General features: G+C 31.4%; 1 protein-coding gene across 2 annotated transcripts in view; it reads right to left on the reverse strand.

The window, feature by feature from the left end:
- Src42A (Tyrosine-protein kinase Src42A) overlaps nt 1–17,602 on the reverse strand; it is a 318,614-nt gene that overhangs the window by 101,323 nt on the left and 199,689 nt on the right. Inside the window, exon 1 of one of the 2 annotated variants that reach the window (XM_072547111.1) lies at nt 16,398–16,608. The exons of the other annotated variant lie outside the window; for it this stretch is intronic. The gene's annotated coding sequence lies outside the window, so the exon portion shown is untranslated. Of the gene's footprint in view, nt 1–16,397; nt 16,609–17,602 lie in introns of those variants that run through there. 2 annotated transcript variants of the gene reach the window in all.

The following is a 17,602-nucleotide window of genomic DNA, read 5'->3' on the forward strand; positions in this document are numbered from 1 at the left end:
CATTTTCTGTGTCCATAGTAATCTCAGTATCCCGAGCACCCAGACACTACTACACTGATCACTAACCAACGCATTACTGCCACTGGGAACAGAGGACGGTTCATTTATACCGTCGATGGTGACGTGGCTTGGGTAGAGGTTGGCGTGGTGATTAGTGCGGGGATTGCCGTGGGGGTCGGCGCGAACATTTCTGATAGCAGGATTTTTGATTCGCTGGTGGAGCGGACGATATTTTCTTTATAAGAGAACTCTATGTCGAAGGTAACCGTATGCCATTATCTCTTTTATTGAGACAATTTGGCCTCTTTTCAATTTCTATGGCTTCTCGGATAATTTTTGGTTTTATTGAAGCGGATGGGGGCTATGATTCTGGGGTTTTCAAAATCAATTTTGTGACCTGTATGAAGATGGTGTTGACCTAGAGCTGAAATTGAATCGGAATTGAGAACAGAAATGGAATGTTCATAAATCATATTTTGGATTCTACGATTTGTTTGGCCTATATAGGATCGGGGGCAGTCCGCACAAGTAATTTCATAAACTACGTGTTGTTCATTTGGAATGTTGTCTTTGATTGATCGGACAAGAGATGACAGTTTTTGTTAGGGGTAAATATTGTCTTTATTGCTCTTGATTTAAGAATTTTGTCGATTTTGTCAGTGACACCTTTGATATAAGGAAGAAAAGCTTTCGTCTGATGAGGGTCTGAGTTTTTGGGTTGAGATTGAGTGGAAGATTAATGTCTGTGGATGCTCCTGTTGATGTGATTTTCGTGGTAACCGTTTTAAATGATGAGGGCTTATTTTAAACTAGTTTTTTTTTAATTTCTTAGCTGTACAATACAATAAAGATTATTTTATTATCAGATTTAAGCCATGCAGCTCTCATTCACCAAAGAGGAAAATTCACTCATCGTAGAGTGAGATCTATAATACAAATAATAAATCTGTGAGAGTCTTGACTCCATACAATCGGACTTAGGTTTCTGAAATAAAGTAAATAGATTCGAAGAAATAAGCGATTGCATGGCCTACTTAAATTACGTTTTTTTTTTCGATAAAAATCTATATTACGAACATTTTTTTTTTGGTACTAATGATATCTTATATTTAATAATCGAGGGAGTAATGCTTTCGTAGAAAAAATATTACTCAGACAGTTACTTCCTCGGTAAAGCAACGGGGCCGTGATGAAGATGAACCAATTTCGGTTATATATACTCCAATTATGATCATTATTCAGTTGATGTATTCGAATGACAAGATATTTATATCAACAGATTCAAGAAAACGTGTTGACTGTAAATCATATATTTTATTAACTCAATCAAAACATTTCATCAACAGGCTTGGTTACGTACAAAGAAACTAAATAAGATAATACTCTTTCTCGTAATATAAACTCGTTCTAAAATTCAATGCATACTTCAAAATAACTCCAGTAGGTACTTATAAGTCGCATCCATCCGCTTCATTTATTTTGATGTAAATTGCTCCAAATATTTAAAACTGGTTATTTTAATGCTACAGGAAGTCTTAATTGCAGTTCGTTTGATTTAATGGCCAGTAAAAGTGTTCTTAATCTTATACTCAAGCTGATATGATTTATTTCATAAGTCCAATCGTTTTATAATGCCAATTATATTACTAACGACTATATTACCTAAAAACAACAAAATATCCAAATAGTTATTGATGAATTAACTATTTCTTTTCTACTCGTAAAATAGAAAGAAGTCCATATTCTACTGACAATCCCCAAAGTAAATTATTGGTCTTTAACTGTCATGTAAAAAGCCACCAAAACTCTTACACAATTATATAAGAAACCAGGTGTGAAGACTTATTTTTTCCATGTACATATTATTATATTGTGAATATCCTTGTTACGTTAAAAGTATTGGTTTGAATATATCAATCAACAATGTATAATAAGTTATTGTGTCTGTGGTATAAATTATAAATGATTCACGGTTTACGTATACTTTTTATGTTAAACGAAAATAGATACTCCGTAGAAGAAAAGGTATAGTATACCACTTTTGTAAGGAGACATTTACGAACCCGCTTGAATTAAGGCACTAGCTCAGCGAGAATTGTGTCACTCCTGAATAATATGCATTTTAGAACATTATACTTATGTAATAGATGGTCTCATCCCTAGGGCCTTTAAGTTAACATGTTATTGGATAAGAAAAAGTACTTATAAATGAACCATGTTGACATATTCTTCATTCTATATATTTTTATTGTTTTAACGTATTTATTATGTCTTCTATTCAACATTGTTCTGGATAAAGCCGTAAGGGAGTTGCAGTCAATAAGAACGGCACTATAATTTATAGAAATATTCGCCGATAATATCGACAACCACAATAACGGACCTAAATTACATCAAAGTATCGGAACCCGAAGATCTGACGATAGAAACATATGTATTTGAAGATGTAATAAATCAACTAAAATATTACAATAAGCGCAGAAATTAGCAGAAAAATAACAAAAAGAGCCTATTTTGGATAAAAAAAATTAGAACAGTAGCAAAAATAAAAAAATTCATGACATGCAAAACGGAATCAAATCGGTTCTCACCAACATGTCAGAAACTACTCGATGACGAAAAGAAGAAAAGCACCTAGCCTTCTTTGAACGCAAAACACTTAGGTATAACTAAAAATGTGTACAAGAAAACGGAATACGGCTCATGAACTACAAGTTTTTGGTCTACCACCTCTACAGTGAATCTGACAATATCTGGTTTAATCAAAATAAACAGGCTACGATAGCCATACTCTAGGAGCCGGAGAGGGGGGTAGAGTATGCACTTTTATGTTCCCTCGGTACCTCGACCTGTTTTATGTTTTTTGGTATCGGTATCTTCTTCGAGGATATCAAGCTGAAAACCCGTCAGATAATTGATTAACAATTTAATTGTTTAAATGATTGTATCTCCTAAACTATTGGACATTTAGTTTTAAAAAAATGAGAATTGTTTCTTTAAAAAAATGAAATAGGTGTTTAGTAAACTTAGATCCGATTGTTAGAAACAGAGTTATAACAAATTTCGTGATAAACAACTTTGTAAAATTACTTTATCTTTATTAATAAAAAAGTTATATCCATTAACATTAAAAATTTCACTAAAAATTTGCGAACTAATTTGTTTAAAAGAGATTTAATCAAAATTAAGCTATAAACTCTGAAAATGTGGCTAATGGAAGTTATATAACAATTTAAGCTTTGGTAAATATTTATATGGTAATTTTTGACAAAGATATAGAACTTTTAATAACGCCCTCTGGGGCGCACGGTAAGCTCGCCCCGAATAAAAACCAATACATATGTAAAGTCCATGTAGATTCAGAGATGCATATTACTTTATCATTGAAATAAAAAAGTTGTAGCAGTTTATAGTTAAAATTTTCGTTAAAAAGTGCTGAATTAATTTGTTTATAATACTTTGAAACAAAATTTAGCGACAAACGTTGGCAGTTTGGTTAATGGATGTTATAGAACAATTCAAAATGAACATTTTGAGCTTTGATAAATGTTTCTATGTTAATTTTTTGCCGAGATATTGAAGAAAATTTTACGGCAGCGGTTTAAGCGCGCCCGCATTCGCCACGTTATTAAAAGTTCCATATCTGGGTCAAAAATGATCATAGAAACATTTACCAAATCCTAAACTATTCATTTTGAGTTGTTCTATAACTTTCATTTTCAAAGTTTATAGCTTAATTTTCTTTAAATCTCTTATAAACAAATTAGTTCGCAACTTTTTAGTGAAATTTTTAATGTTTAATAGTTATCATTTTTTTATTCATAAAGATAAAGTAATTTGGCCAAGTTGATTTTAAAGCTGAAAAAATTATCTTTAAAATGAGGGGGTTGTGGAAGTCAATTCAAAATGAACATTACTATGGCTCAGTTCTACTTGGAAAAGCCCCATCGAACGGCAATTTTGCAATTGTTTTTCATGAAATTTGTTATAACACCGGTTCTAACAATCGGATCTAAGTTTATCAAACGCCATTTTGTTCATTTTCTTTAAAGGAACAATTTTCAGTTCGGTAAAATTAAATATCTCTAATAGTTTAGGAGATACAATCATTTAAACAATCAAATTGTTAATAACAAAGTATCTGATAGGTTTTCAGCCTGGTACCATCGAAAAATCCATTCTACGTACCTAAAAAACATAAAAAACGTCATGGTGCGGTGGGGATATAAAAGTGCATACTCAACCCCCCCTCCTGGCTCCTAGACTGCCGCGTAGAGAAAATTAATGGGACGGTACCTGCAAAAGATACATGGAATAAAGGACCGGTCTGAAACAGAAGAAATAGACAGGAGATTTGAGGACCTTAGTGGAAAACAACCAAATAATATTAGGAGTGCGAAACTGAAAAACCAAGGCAACGAATAGGAAGAGATGGAAACTAATTCTAAAACAGGCCAGGAACTGGCCAAGACAGGCCAAAGCCAAGGGTTTGTAAGTGAAGTATGATGGATGTGTTTATTAAATTTATTATTAGTATGAACAAATTAAAAAAGTATACAGTATTAAATGAAAAAAAAAGACGTTGGTTTTCTTAAAATATTTAGATCAAGAAATGTCGATCCGATATTATTGCAATAAAAAAATTTAACACTCATTAAGGAAAAGAGTATAGCAAAATGAGCAAGCGTCTCGTTGACTTTTTCTTGACATGAAATGTCAAAAAGAGCGTATTATTTGTTTTTTTATTGATTTTTACATTTAACCTATAAGTAATCCAAAAAATTCTTAAAATCAAGCAAAACAACTAAAAACTTTTAAGGGCCCAATATTTCGATAAATAGAAAAATAACCAAGTATCTGGCGATCTCTAAGTTTATTCGATCCTTTCTTGGCTGTTTCCAAATCTTATCCATCTCACCATATAGACTCCAGATACACTATGATTTCAAATATAAAAACTTATTACTTAATAATTATTTATTATTACTTAATTATTTCTTTTGGATATTTCTCTTGTTTTGTTTTTTAGAGATCTTATTTAGTATTTTAAGTTTATGTTTATGTCTTAAGGCTTTAAATTATGAGGCAACCAACCTAATTAAAAATAAAAGCATTCCTTCCTTGATTTGTTAAAAGACAGCAGGGTGAATATAGCGTGAATTCAGCATTACCGTAGCATAATATTATCCAAATAGATGTTATTCGCTAACAAAAATTTCTTAATCCAACACTAAGAAATACATCCCTTTGTTAGAAAGTCATTTATAAGACTGCAAATTTACAAATAAACTATTGAAAGAGACACTTTAACCACTCTTAATTTTATGTTCGGAATGTAATACCCCGATCATTCTTATCTTAAGACAGGCTGACGGGTTAAGCACACATTCCTGCAGATTTTAACCGGTTAGAATCGCCTAAACTGAAATTTGTCGACCAAAATGGCCGAAAAGTCCGTCTTTATGGCTTTCGTTGGATTACTGAAAGTCGTTCCACGTCTCATAAAAATTGAGTATCATGCTGCGAGTTATTAGTGCAAATTATAATAAAAAGAAGAGTGGCTAAGTCGGATTTATTGTTTTTGACACGAGGTATTTTTAATGGTTAAAGAATTGGCTATATTTTGGTAAGATGATATGAATAAGATTTGCTTGTTTGAAAGGACTATCCTATGACTTTTTATTATGTAACTTTTTTTGCAAGTAAATATTTTCAGACTTACATCCTACAAAAAAGAATAACCTCTGAGCAACATTTCTCGCCTATAATAAAGTTTAACAAATACCTTCAATATTTTAAAACGCGGGCTTTCAAATCCGTTTATTATACTTTTCTAAAGTTCTTTGTTATTGAAATTTGCGAATAACATATAAAAAATAGATATGTAAGAGAAATAGCCCGTTCTACAACAAGATCAGAGTAATATCTGCTGTAACTTAAGAAACCAACCCTGAAGACAAGGTAATATAACACAAGCAACAAAAGATAAAGGCAACACATATTTGATGATCTGTTACTTTATTTTCCACCGTGAATTTGACTGATAGTTATATACACTTGATGTGTATTAAAAATGTATTCAGTGCTTCTGGTCCATGGATAATACTCTTAATAATAATGAGAGCAATAATAATTTGTGAGATTAGAGAAATATCCAAGAGTTCCAGCGAAGTGAACAAATAAAGATAAACAAGATGTTTGAATATCAAAATGGTTAAAAAACCAGGATCTAGAAAGAGTAAACTTTTGGAAAAAGAAGCCAATATGAAAAAAGGCGAAAAATTGCGCAAAGCACAAACGCAAATCTAAAACGTGGTCAGTGATTAAAAAGAGAGCATGAGAAACACGTTACTGAAAGGAGAATCATCGTCATCATCATTCAGCCAATTGTATCATCTATCGGACACCTCTAGGTGTCAGGTATCAAAGTTTTTCTTTTGATTCTAACTGATGCATCGTTATTTTCAAATTTATTTCTGAGCATACCATAAGCCGTCTATTCTAAATGTAACCTCCTGAGAATTTGGCAGGTTTGATCGGCTCTACCTATCCTTTATTTCCGTGTCCTAGATAAGTACATTTCTTAATTCTCAATCAATCTATTTTTGTCCGATTAAAATGGAACACTTTCGCTGAGGACCAGATCTGAGATTATCTTTGTTTTGTTTGACTTTATCTGTAGACCCACTTTTTGTGTAGTGCTTTAAGTTAGTGTAAACATTTCGACGTTTCACCTAAGTTGTCTGTACTTATCACCATACCATGAGCATATCGAAGGGTATTAAGTTCAAGCCGTCTATTTGTAGGCCCCTAATATTTCTAGCTTAATGTTTTAAACGCATCCAAAACGGTTGTAAGTAGTTTTGATGATATAAGGTAACTTTGTCTGGTACTGTTCTGAAGCTATTTTCTTATGACAATACAAATTCTTACTATTTTTATTAATATTATCTCCTTTTCTGGTGGCAATATTTTAATGGACTTTTATGGATGGTGGTTGTGACATGTCCCACCCTTCGAAGGCCTTATTGAAATCTACAAAAAGTAACCTGCTTGCCCCCTTTGCTAATGAAAGCCAAGTTCGCCTTCTACCATAGATGTTAATATACAAATATAGATGTGGTTAGGATTGATCTATAATTCTCAAGGTGGTTTTATTTCTTCATTTCTCTTTAGAATTCTTCTACAATTTGTAATTTTTCCTCTATGTGAAGTTACTACCTATTCTATTTCTGTCCTTAAGTTAGAAGATTTATTCGTTGTTTATCTGCTGTCTTTTTAGGATGTTTATGGTTTAGTTCTATTCTACTGTTCTTTTTACCCCCTCATATTTCTGTGTCTACATCGTTTTTTATTGCCGTAGATATCTTCCTGTTTAATTCGTTCAGTTTTTGTTTCTTTATGTATGAATTTTCTATGAGTGCTTTCAGCTGTTTTATTTTCTTTCTATTATCTGAACCGAAAAAGAGAGGGGAAGAAAACGATATTAAACAAAAAGTTAAAAAAGTTGGGAATGAAATAACAATCCAAAGAGTATGGCATTCAGATGTATTTATTTGCATTTTTGCTATAGATCGATCAAATGACTTAATTGGAAAAACTAATTACCTACTTATTGTAAAAGCAATGTCAATAACAATAGTTTTGTGAAAGAATGCTCTTAAATGAATTGGAAATTACTGTTTCTAATTTTACTATAGTTGGCTTTGTTTAAACAAATCGTACAACTATAATATAGGTAATTACGTTGAAGTTATCTCTTTAGCAATGTCAATAATTTTAATGGCCCATAACAGAGTTCTATACGATTGCACTGGATGTGTTCATAGAACTAGTAGCGATAACCTATAAATACCCATCAAAGGAGAAAAGATAATGGCACTAGATGCATTTTAATTAGTTTCTTGAAATGTTTGACGGAAGTGTGTCGAAATTGACTTTAAAACAAACCATAAACAAAAACACTAACACATCGGTAAACTGTAACGGTTACAGCATTGATGTAATTTCAAGAATATTTATGATGGAATGGCATGCCATGTGTGACTATTTATTGAACAATTTATCATTTTATTGCCGTGTTCTTCTTATAGTGTCACAACATTGATAAATTAAACAATACCTACTACCATCCATGATTCAGATCAATCAAAAATAAATAACAAGGCATTAAAATGATAATAGACAGCATAATAATAGATGATAACATATGAATTATTACTAACACAAAATAGGAATAATAGATTTAAACTTTTGTGGAATCGGTAACAGCAAATTGTTGCAAAAAGTAGAAAAATGATTGGAAAAAAACTTTATCTTCCAATTAAAAATTACCAAGAGGAATCATCCATAAAACGTTTGATGACTTCAACGATCTAAATAAAAACTTCCTTCTCCATTCCTTGAGCTCTTGTCAGGCCGTGGTCATACTCTAAATAATGTTAGCATGCTGTCTCCATTGGCTGCAATCCTAGGCCAAATGGACCGATTAATCTAATGATTTTCCCACCGGAGCTTATATCTTCCTCTTGGTCTTCGGACTTCTATCTAGATATGGGGCCGAAGTAAATTAGGTATGCTTGGTTTACTTTTTTTTAATAGCCTGACTTTTACATGAAGTACTTCCAGAATTGACAAGTTGATTCTACGTTCTGTCCAGAACACGCGTAGAATTCTTCTATTTCTACATTCTACATTTTAAACGCTTCGACCTTACTCCTATCGATTTTTTTGAGAGTCCATGTTTCAGATGCGTATATAGCAATGAGAAAAATAAGGGCATTGACCAACCTGAGCTTAGCATTCCTTGTTATTGTTCGGTCTTACCATATTTTAACCAATTTAGCTATTGCTTCGGGTCATTGCTAGTCTACGCTTGACCTCTGAGGAGCAATCGCCATTGTTGGTTATCAGGGAGCCCAAGTATACAAATCTGTCTACCACTTCGAAATTCATCACTTGGTGTATGCGCAGTAGATTATTATTTGCTCTGTCTACGATCATTATTTTTGTTTTTCCGGTGTTGATCTAAAGTCCGAATTCTTCGAAATATAACAATTATAGATATATCGACTCTATGTAACATTCTTACACAAAAAAACAACAGTATTAACCTGGGAACATACAAGAATTAAAGAGTCTAAATGCAACAAAAAGAATACTAGGAAAGTTTTATTTAAAAATCCTTCATAAAAGGTATATAATTAAAAAGACCCTTTCAGGCTACATCACAGAACGTTTTCGTACTAAAAAGTCCGTCATCAGTGTATTATTATCAGGTATACATGAGTCAAGCCATATTTACCAGTGTAATAATACACTGATGATGGACTTTTTAGTCCGAAAACGTTCTGTGATGTAGCCCGAAAGGGTCTTTTTAATTATATACCTTTTATAAAGGATTTTTTAATAAAACTGTTATGATTCATGGTATACAGCCAACTACAGAAATTCCATTTTTATTGTGGATTTTAAAAAATTATTAGAATGTTAATAATAATTTAATTAATAATTTTAAAACCATTTGACATATTACAACTTGCGACAAAATTGGAGAACTTTTAATAAAACAATGTTTTCCGTGTACCCAACAGTCTTAAGTATTTTTTAGAATGAGTCAATGAAGTTCACACAGTCGCTTTTGTTGCCAGGTCTACCGTCTTCAGTACCGCTCTACTCCAAAGCTATCAAATTCTACCCAGACACTTTTTTCATAATTTTCAATGATTTTAAATATTTCTAAACTGTTTGTTGTTTTAAATATTTTAGTTTAAGGTTAAAGTATTCTAATAGGCTAGAAATAAAGTACGTAATACGTTATGTAATAAACTATTCTGGATTTTCTGTAAAAACATTAATTATGAAGATACATTATGATTTTGGTTCTGACGGTGTTTGAATTTCATTACATTCTTCAGAGGACTTATTAAGAGAGTTTAATTAAAGGTCATAAGCAAAGAGTAAGTTGTGGCTGCTAGTGAAACAATAAAGTATATCAATAATAATAAAGATTGTAGAGAAGTGAACAACAAACTCTCAAACAAGAAATCAGATGTAAAATTGAGCAGACAAGACAATTTTATTTTAAATTGAAGCAACTGCCAACCAGATAAAGTCGGAAATTTTCTTAGGATAGGTGATAAATATTAACGACAGAAGAAAACCTTACTTTGCTCTAGATTTTTAAAAATATTTTTGTAAAAATTCTTTTTATGTATTCCTTGTGGTTTCCCTCCAGTAGGTTAAAAATTAATCTGGTTTATTAAGCAAATGATGTTGATTAACCTATATTGATCTTTATTTTAATATTTTTAGTGCTTCAGTACAATCAATGAAGTATGTATAAACATCTACGTTTACATATTATGTGCATCGCATTCTTTTAAAGAATCCAAAATGTTCCGCCGCAAGGTATAATTTGAAATGAAGTGGTCTGATCGGTCAACTTAACATTCTAGCAACTGTAAATTATGAGCGAGTTAATTAATACATACATTATTAATTCATTAAATCAAAAAAAGCGTACCATCTCGACAAGAAATTAAACGTTGTTAAAAGAATGTCTTCCAAAACTGCAAGTCTGCGCACCAGGAAATGTTATTTTAAGGTAAGGTTTATTTAAATATGTAAATTAGTCAATTCCATATGGAATTAAAAATGCTTGGTTTGTCTGTAGATAGAAAGTCACACGAAATAAATCATAATTTTATTAGATTTGTTAGTTATCATCAGAAGATTGAAAGAAAATACTGATAGTCACGGATCTATCTATAAATTAATTCACAAATGAATGTAATGGAAATACTTAAAGTAGGTTATTGGAAAAATATAGCTAAAACAACTGTAAAGATAGCATTTTAACTTACGCGATTGCTTGTCACTTCATACTAATTTTCTGTCACAACGCTCCATGAAATTTATTCAGAAATATGACATATTTCCGAATACATTACATCTGTGGGTACAGTTACTGTGAAAAATTTCTGTTCAACCATCACTTTTACAGCTCCTAACTTAAAAAGAACGTTGAAACTATGTTTTATTTGCTCCCAAATCAATTCTATAGGAATAGAGTCCGAATGGTATGACGGATGTTTTAAATAAACACGTCTACGTCTACATTAAAGTATTCTATCAAATTTATAGTCTGTGCTATTTTGTTTGTGTCGATACGATTTGAATTATTACAGGTATATTGCTCTTACCAAGTTGCTTTATATTGAAAGTATGTGAAAACATAATATTCCGGTTGGAAATTGTGCTCTAGTAATTATAAGTGGTTAATATAAAATCTTTTTTTGGGATGTAATTAATCAAAGAAAATAATATCATAATATTTACATAGGAACTTTGAGTCACACAATTTGTTCAATCAACAAAGAAATGGTAAAAAGTAGTAAATATAAACAAATTTAAAGGCCATTTGCGGACCAACGGCTTCGGGCGGACGATTTGGTAAATGAATGACAAAGCATTCTTTTGTCCTGGGGCTGAGAAATACTCCAAAGGCGGATGAACTAAGAACTGGCCAACGGCGAAAGGATGTAGGAGTTATGTATGTACTATCAAAATCGTCTGGAAAGCTACTCACTAAAAATTTTGCAAAAGGAACTTGGTCCATAATAAACGATCATCGAAATAAAACTAACACAGCTCAAACATTTTCTCTTCCAAACCCTGAAAATCTAAATGAATACTTTGTTAATGTGAGTAAAAATATAACATCAACTATTTTGCCACACCAAGATCCTATTTCCTATCTGCCCAATTAAAAAAAGTCTCGAATTCATTGTTTATAAGACCAGTTGATAAATCTGAACTGATCCAAACAATTCGGCTTTTTATCGAGTAAATGCACCAGTGATGCTATGTTTTCTGTACTACATGAGGTCTATCAAGCACTAAACAACAATTTGTACACTGCCACTGTTTTTTGTGACTATGCCAAAGCTTTTGATTGTGTAAATCACGACATTTTGATAAAAAAACTAAATTTCTAAGGAATTCGAGGTATTTCTTTGAATTGAATTTCTTTGAACGAATAACTAAGAAATCACAGTACGTTTATGTATACACAAGTAATTAAAGTATTTTTATTTTTATGTATATTTGGATATCACATGCAGCAACTTATACTTATTAGTTTATAAGGTTTTATTATGCAATTTGCAATTTATTAAAATTTTGCAATGAATTGTGTATTTTATTATCTTTTATTTTGTCATATTGACGATTTATGTAATTTCAGTAAATTTTAAATTATTATTGTTATTTTTCTGACTTTTCGTAAGCTTTGTCCATAAAATTGTACAATTTTCAGTGACAATAAAGCATATTTCTATTCTAAACCAATACATTAAAGATCCTTATAGATATCTCACTCAATGGAAAGTATAACCAAATGGGTCGCAAGTACCCGGCATCTCTTACTGGGACAGTGGTGCTAAAAGTCCCTTGGCCAAAAACCAAAACCATAAATCGCATTGCAACACGAATAACTATATAAAATTGGACAACTTACAACAGTAGCATTGGAAATGAACAGACTCGATATCGATATATTTTTCCTTAGCGATGTATAATAACGACGTTATTCTTTATAGTAGATCATAAAAATTGTCTGGTAATTATGACTAAAAAAGAATTACAATCGAATGTTTCTACGTTATCCCCTATATTGATCGAATAATGTTACAGAGAAAAACATAAAATTTTGAGCGTCTTGAGAGTTTGAGCAAACAAGTCCACAAAATAATGATCGATTTTAACGCCAAAGTAAGTGAATGAATGGTGAAGGAACGGTGAAAGATATAGTAGGGAACTACGGTCTAGCAATAAGAAATGAAAGATGGATCCGCTTAGTACAATACTGTCAAGAAAATGAACTATTCATCACAAACACCTTTTACCAATTACCAATATATATGAAACACACCGGGAGAAAACGAAAGTAACCTAATGAAATCAAATTTATTATGTTCTTATAAACACACATACAAATGGAATTCAAAGTGTAAAAATATACTCAACTGCTGATACAAATTGTGTCCACAAGTACTTTTTGCGAACATTAAAATAAAATTCAGACAACGAAAGAAAAAAAGTAAAGTTCAAAGCCTTAATCAAAGCTTGAGAGTGAGATCTGTCAACAACAGTTTAGAACGAATTGAAATCAGCAGTAATTAATGCAGGCGAAAAATTTGTGGGTAGAAAAAAACCAAGTGCAAAAGAGCATTGGATGATATCAGACTACTTCTAAAAGACAAATTAAAATGTAAAAATATAAATAAAGAAAAAACAAGTATAATGGATACAAACAATGAAAGGGTATAAGACAATGAGACAAAACACGTAGGAATTTAAAGAGGGATCAGGCAAGAATGTGTACTATCATCACAATTGTTTAATGCAACTCTCCAGTAATATTTCAGGAAGCACTATGCCAAAGAACTAAGGTATAAGAATTGGAAGAAACATCATTAATAAAATAAGATTTGCAGACGATACTGCAATTATGGCAGAAAATATAGAATGTCTATAAGTCCTTGTGGAAAGAATTAACAATGGAAGCAAAAAAATGGTACTGACACTGAATATAAATAAAATCAAATGTATTTATGGTGATCTCAAAAACAAGTTTGGCCATTAGATTGCGGTTCGTAGAATGCTATGTTTGGTTGAAGCTGATCTTTAAGTTAAAAACGTGGACATTGAAATCCATAAAAAGATTAGAGATATTTGAAATGTGGCTGTACATACGTATTCTTAAAATTTATTTGGCGGCTAAAATCACAAACGAAGAAGTATTGGACACAATACAAAACTTTTTAGACAGTTAAAATAAGAAAAATATACCTGCGGCACATGCTTCGAAATGATAACTCTCTATCTCTCAATGTTACATACAATTATGCAAGGAAGAAAAGGCGCGGGAAGAAACAGGAAATCTTAGCTGATTAATATCAGAGATTGGACTAAACTCAGTGTAGAACAGATATTTCACGTAGCACAAGATAGCCAACCTTCGTTAGATTTTATACGTACACTTTTTTTTGGTTTATAGATAACTTTTAACTATAACTTTTTATTCCAATTGGGTAAATTAAAGAGATCACTCTTGTAGAGCTCTGGATTGGTCGCTTTAATGTTGGATTTTTCTGGCTCTTAATTTACGTAAGTATTAAAAAATAGTAATTAATTTTTCGACAGTTTTGGACAATGACTATTTAAACATTCATTGTTTCAAGAAATGTTATTGCAAACATTCTCGTGTTATAGATCATAATTTTATTGATTCATTTATTAAGCAATGCCCATTTTCTTGTCCGAATTCATTACGAATTACATCACGAAAATTATTGTTACGATTTTTAGCATTTTTATTAGTCATTGATTTTTAGTGTTCTGACAGTATCACTTATTAATGCCGTATGATTCAAATTAGAAAACTACTTTGAACTAGTAGCAATACACAGAAATTAAGTAGTTCAGCATGAAAGCAATCAATTTTTGAAGATTTTTAAATATTAAAATTTTCTTGCATATATCCCGAATCTGGGATACTGTTTGGTAAACGCAATTTATATATTCAAACTATAAAAAAAAGTTATGAAAACATAAGATGTATTGCGCCAACTATAACGGCGGTATATGAGTTCCTACCATTATGTCAGCCCCAAAAGGGTAGAGGATAATCTTAAACCGCGGTGGCTAACATTGGTGGTTATAAGGTCGTCGAAAAATTTAATTACCTTGGAACTCTACTAACAAATAAAGCTCCATGGTTGGTTTTTACCTCTCGTTCCATGTATATGAGAGATCTGGGCATTAAAATTTATCAACGGTAGAAAATAAAACGCGTTTGACAAGCAGGATAGTGAACTAAAAATCAACTTAAAAGTTTAAACAAAACTTCCAAACATAATTATCCGGTGACACACGATAATTGGAACACATATGATTACAGAAAAAATTGTTTTGAACGAATATTGAATGCTGAACCGTGAACAATAAGTTTGATAGTTTATATTTGTAATAAGATTTAAAATTTTTTTAATCTGGGGCAGTAAGTAATTATCAAAAGTGTAAATTTTCAAAATATATTTTGAAAATTGTATTTCGACACCAGGTACAACGGTATTTTGGAAACGTTTTATCATTTTTAGTTTTTTTATATATTATATATAAAAATTTTGTAATATATTATAAAGGCGAATAAAGGAATATTTAAAAAACGGTTAACTTCGATGGGACCACAAGTAAGCCAAAGAAACAACTATTCAAGAAGTTCTTCTATAATCCAAATACATAGAAGTATGTATAGTACAAACTAACTAAAATATTTCATTTTCACTTCCAATATAAAGTATGTTTTCGGAAGTTATCACAGCCTTTTTCCTAAAAGTTTACTCACTTTAATAAATGATGATAATTATAAGCTCTTTGATAAATATCTTCTTCTTGGGCCCTGCTCAATTATCGTGCATTGGCTAGGCTAATTTTATTCACGGCAGCTTGGAAAAAGGATTCAGAGGACGTTAAACCATTCTCTTAGTTTTTCAGCCATGACGTTTGGGCTCGACCCTGCCATCTTCTTCCATCTATCTTGCCTTGTATTATTAAATAAAGTATATTATATCTATCTGGGTGACACACAACATGGCCAAAATATTCCACTTGCTTTTGATCAATATACCCAAGTAATACTTCAACACCAGCAAATAAATAACAAAAATGCTAAATTGTTTGTTTAGAGAGGTTTGTTCCACAAGAGATTGGAAAAGACCAGAGATATATTTTTAAAAATAGCTCTAGCTGGATCAACTCTAAAAGAAGTCAAAGCAACAAAAGAACAAAAAACTGGAATAAAGGTAATTTTAAATTCAAACAATCATACATAGAAAGGACACATATCGGTTTCATCTTATTGTCGAATCTGCTATTTATTTAACTGATTTGGTTTTCACTTTCAATACATATATGTAGTTAAGTAAATAAATGATTTTTAGACCACGAGTTTCTACCATAAATTTATAAAATTGTCATAGATAAAGCTTAGTCTATTACTCGTAGGTAAAAATTATTACTCACGTCATTTAAAAAATGTAAACAATAGAAACCCCTATTAGGCAGTAACCAAAATATTGTATTATTAATATTATTTCAACATGAATAAAAAATGTTTTAAACTATTATATTGTTTGCCTTAGTCTTAGGTATTTTAATTTGCTTTTAGTATTTAATTGTAGGCAAAAGCCAATTTCTTTTTAATTTCAAGTTACTCGAATCTCATCTCTTTTAAGATACTCTTGGCCTGGTCTGTCAAATCAGGTCAGAACGAAAGTTGGTAATCAAAATTTCTTAGCCGAAATGCGCTCTACAAAACTAATTCAATTTACCTAAACGTGTGTGCGTATGCCCAGCTGTTATCCAAGCGATTTACTGCAAAAAAGATCACACAAATATCGTGTACACTGTAAAACACTCGCGAATGCGATCGTACTAACCTCAAAACGTTAACTTATGACTGACTGTGTATGTTACCGCGGATAGTGTAATAGCATAGTTGACGGTGACAGGTAAACTCGACAACTGATCTACTGATTGTGCATGTCGGTTTTGCTGCGCCTACAACCACTTTAGCACGCGAGATAGGCAATTGTATGATGGAAATGGTGGGGTCACCAGATCTTCTGCTCTCGTTGCCTGTATTTGTATACAGGACGTCTTCTTTTCCGTCCATTACGAATAAGACTAGATGTTTTAAAGTTTAATTAATAAAACTGCTCTGTTTTAAACTGTACTACTCCTATATCAGTAGAACCGTCAAAGATGTCTGAGTTAAATATCAATTTTTCAAGGATATGTTTTGGGGTCTCCATTATTTTCAAAGATGTTTAATAGCAAGTTTAAGTTTCTCTTCATGAACTTTTCGTCACTAATATACCTTACTCTATTTTTCATTGTAATTACTGCATACTGTATTCAACTTTTGATGAGTAGGATGATTTGAAAAATAGTTTAAATATCTTCCAGATTGTATTGTGTTGGCTTTTGAGACCAATCTATCATTATTTTATTTTGTACAGTTCTTATTAATTTGGTGTCCAGACATGATACCGAACATTAATTTTTAATTTCTAAAGTAAATTGGATATGTTTATTAAAAGTATTGAAAATGTTTAAGGTATTTTGAATTTGTGATGAGGGAACAGAATAAATAAGATCGTCTACAATTTTTTTAACGAAGAGAAAAATATATTTTAGAAGTAATAAAAATCTATCTTTAGAGATTCTTGTATAATTCCGAATTAAGCTCGATCTTAATTGCATTATATTAAAGACCAGATCAATTGGTATATTAGTAAACACCGATATAACATCTAACGAAATTAAAACATAATTTTAGGTAGAAAAAACCCTCTGACATCATTAACAAATGAAAATGTATCTATTGGATTATAGATGTTCAATTCGTCAAAAGCGTCTTTAAGAATATTAGCAAGAAATTTGGATTAAGTCATACGTTACCGAATTTATAGAGCTTACAATGGGCCTACGTGGTATCCCTTCTTTATGAATTTTTGATAAGCAGCAAAGAATG

The sequence above is a fragment of the Diabrotica undecimpunctata genome, chromosome 1 (genome assembly GCF_040954645.1).
Source record: "Diabrotica undecimpunctata isolate CICGRU chromosome 1, icDiaUnde3, whole genome shotgun sequence".
NCBI classification, from domain to species: Eukaryota; Metazoa; Arthropoda; class Insecta; order Coleoptera; family Chrysomelidae; genus Diabrotica; species Diabrotica undecimpunctata.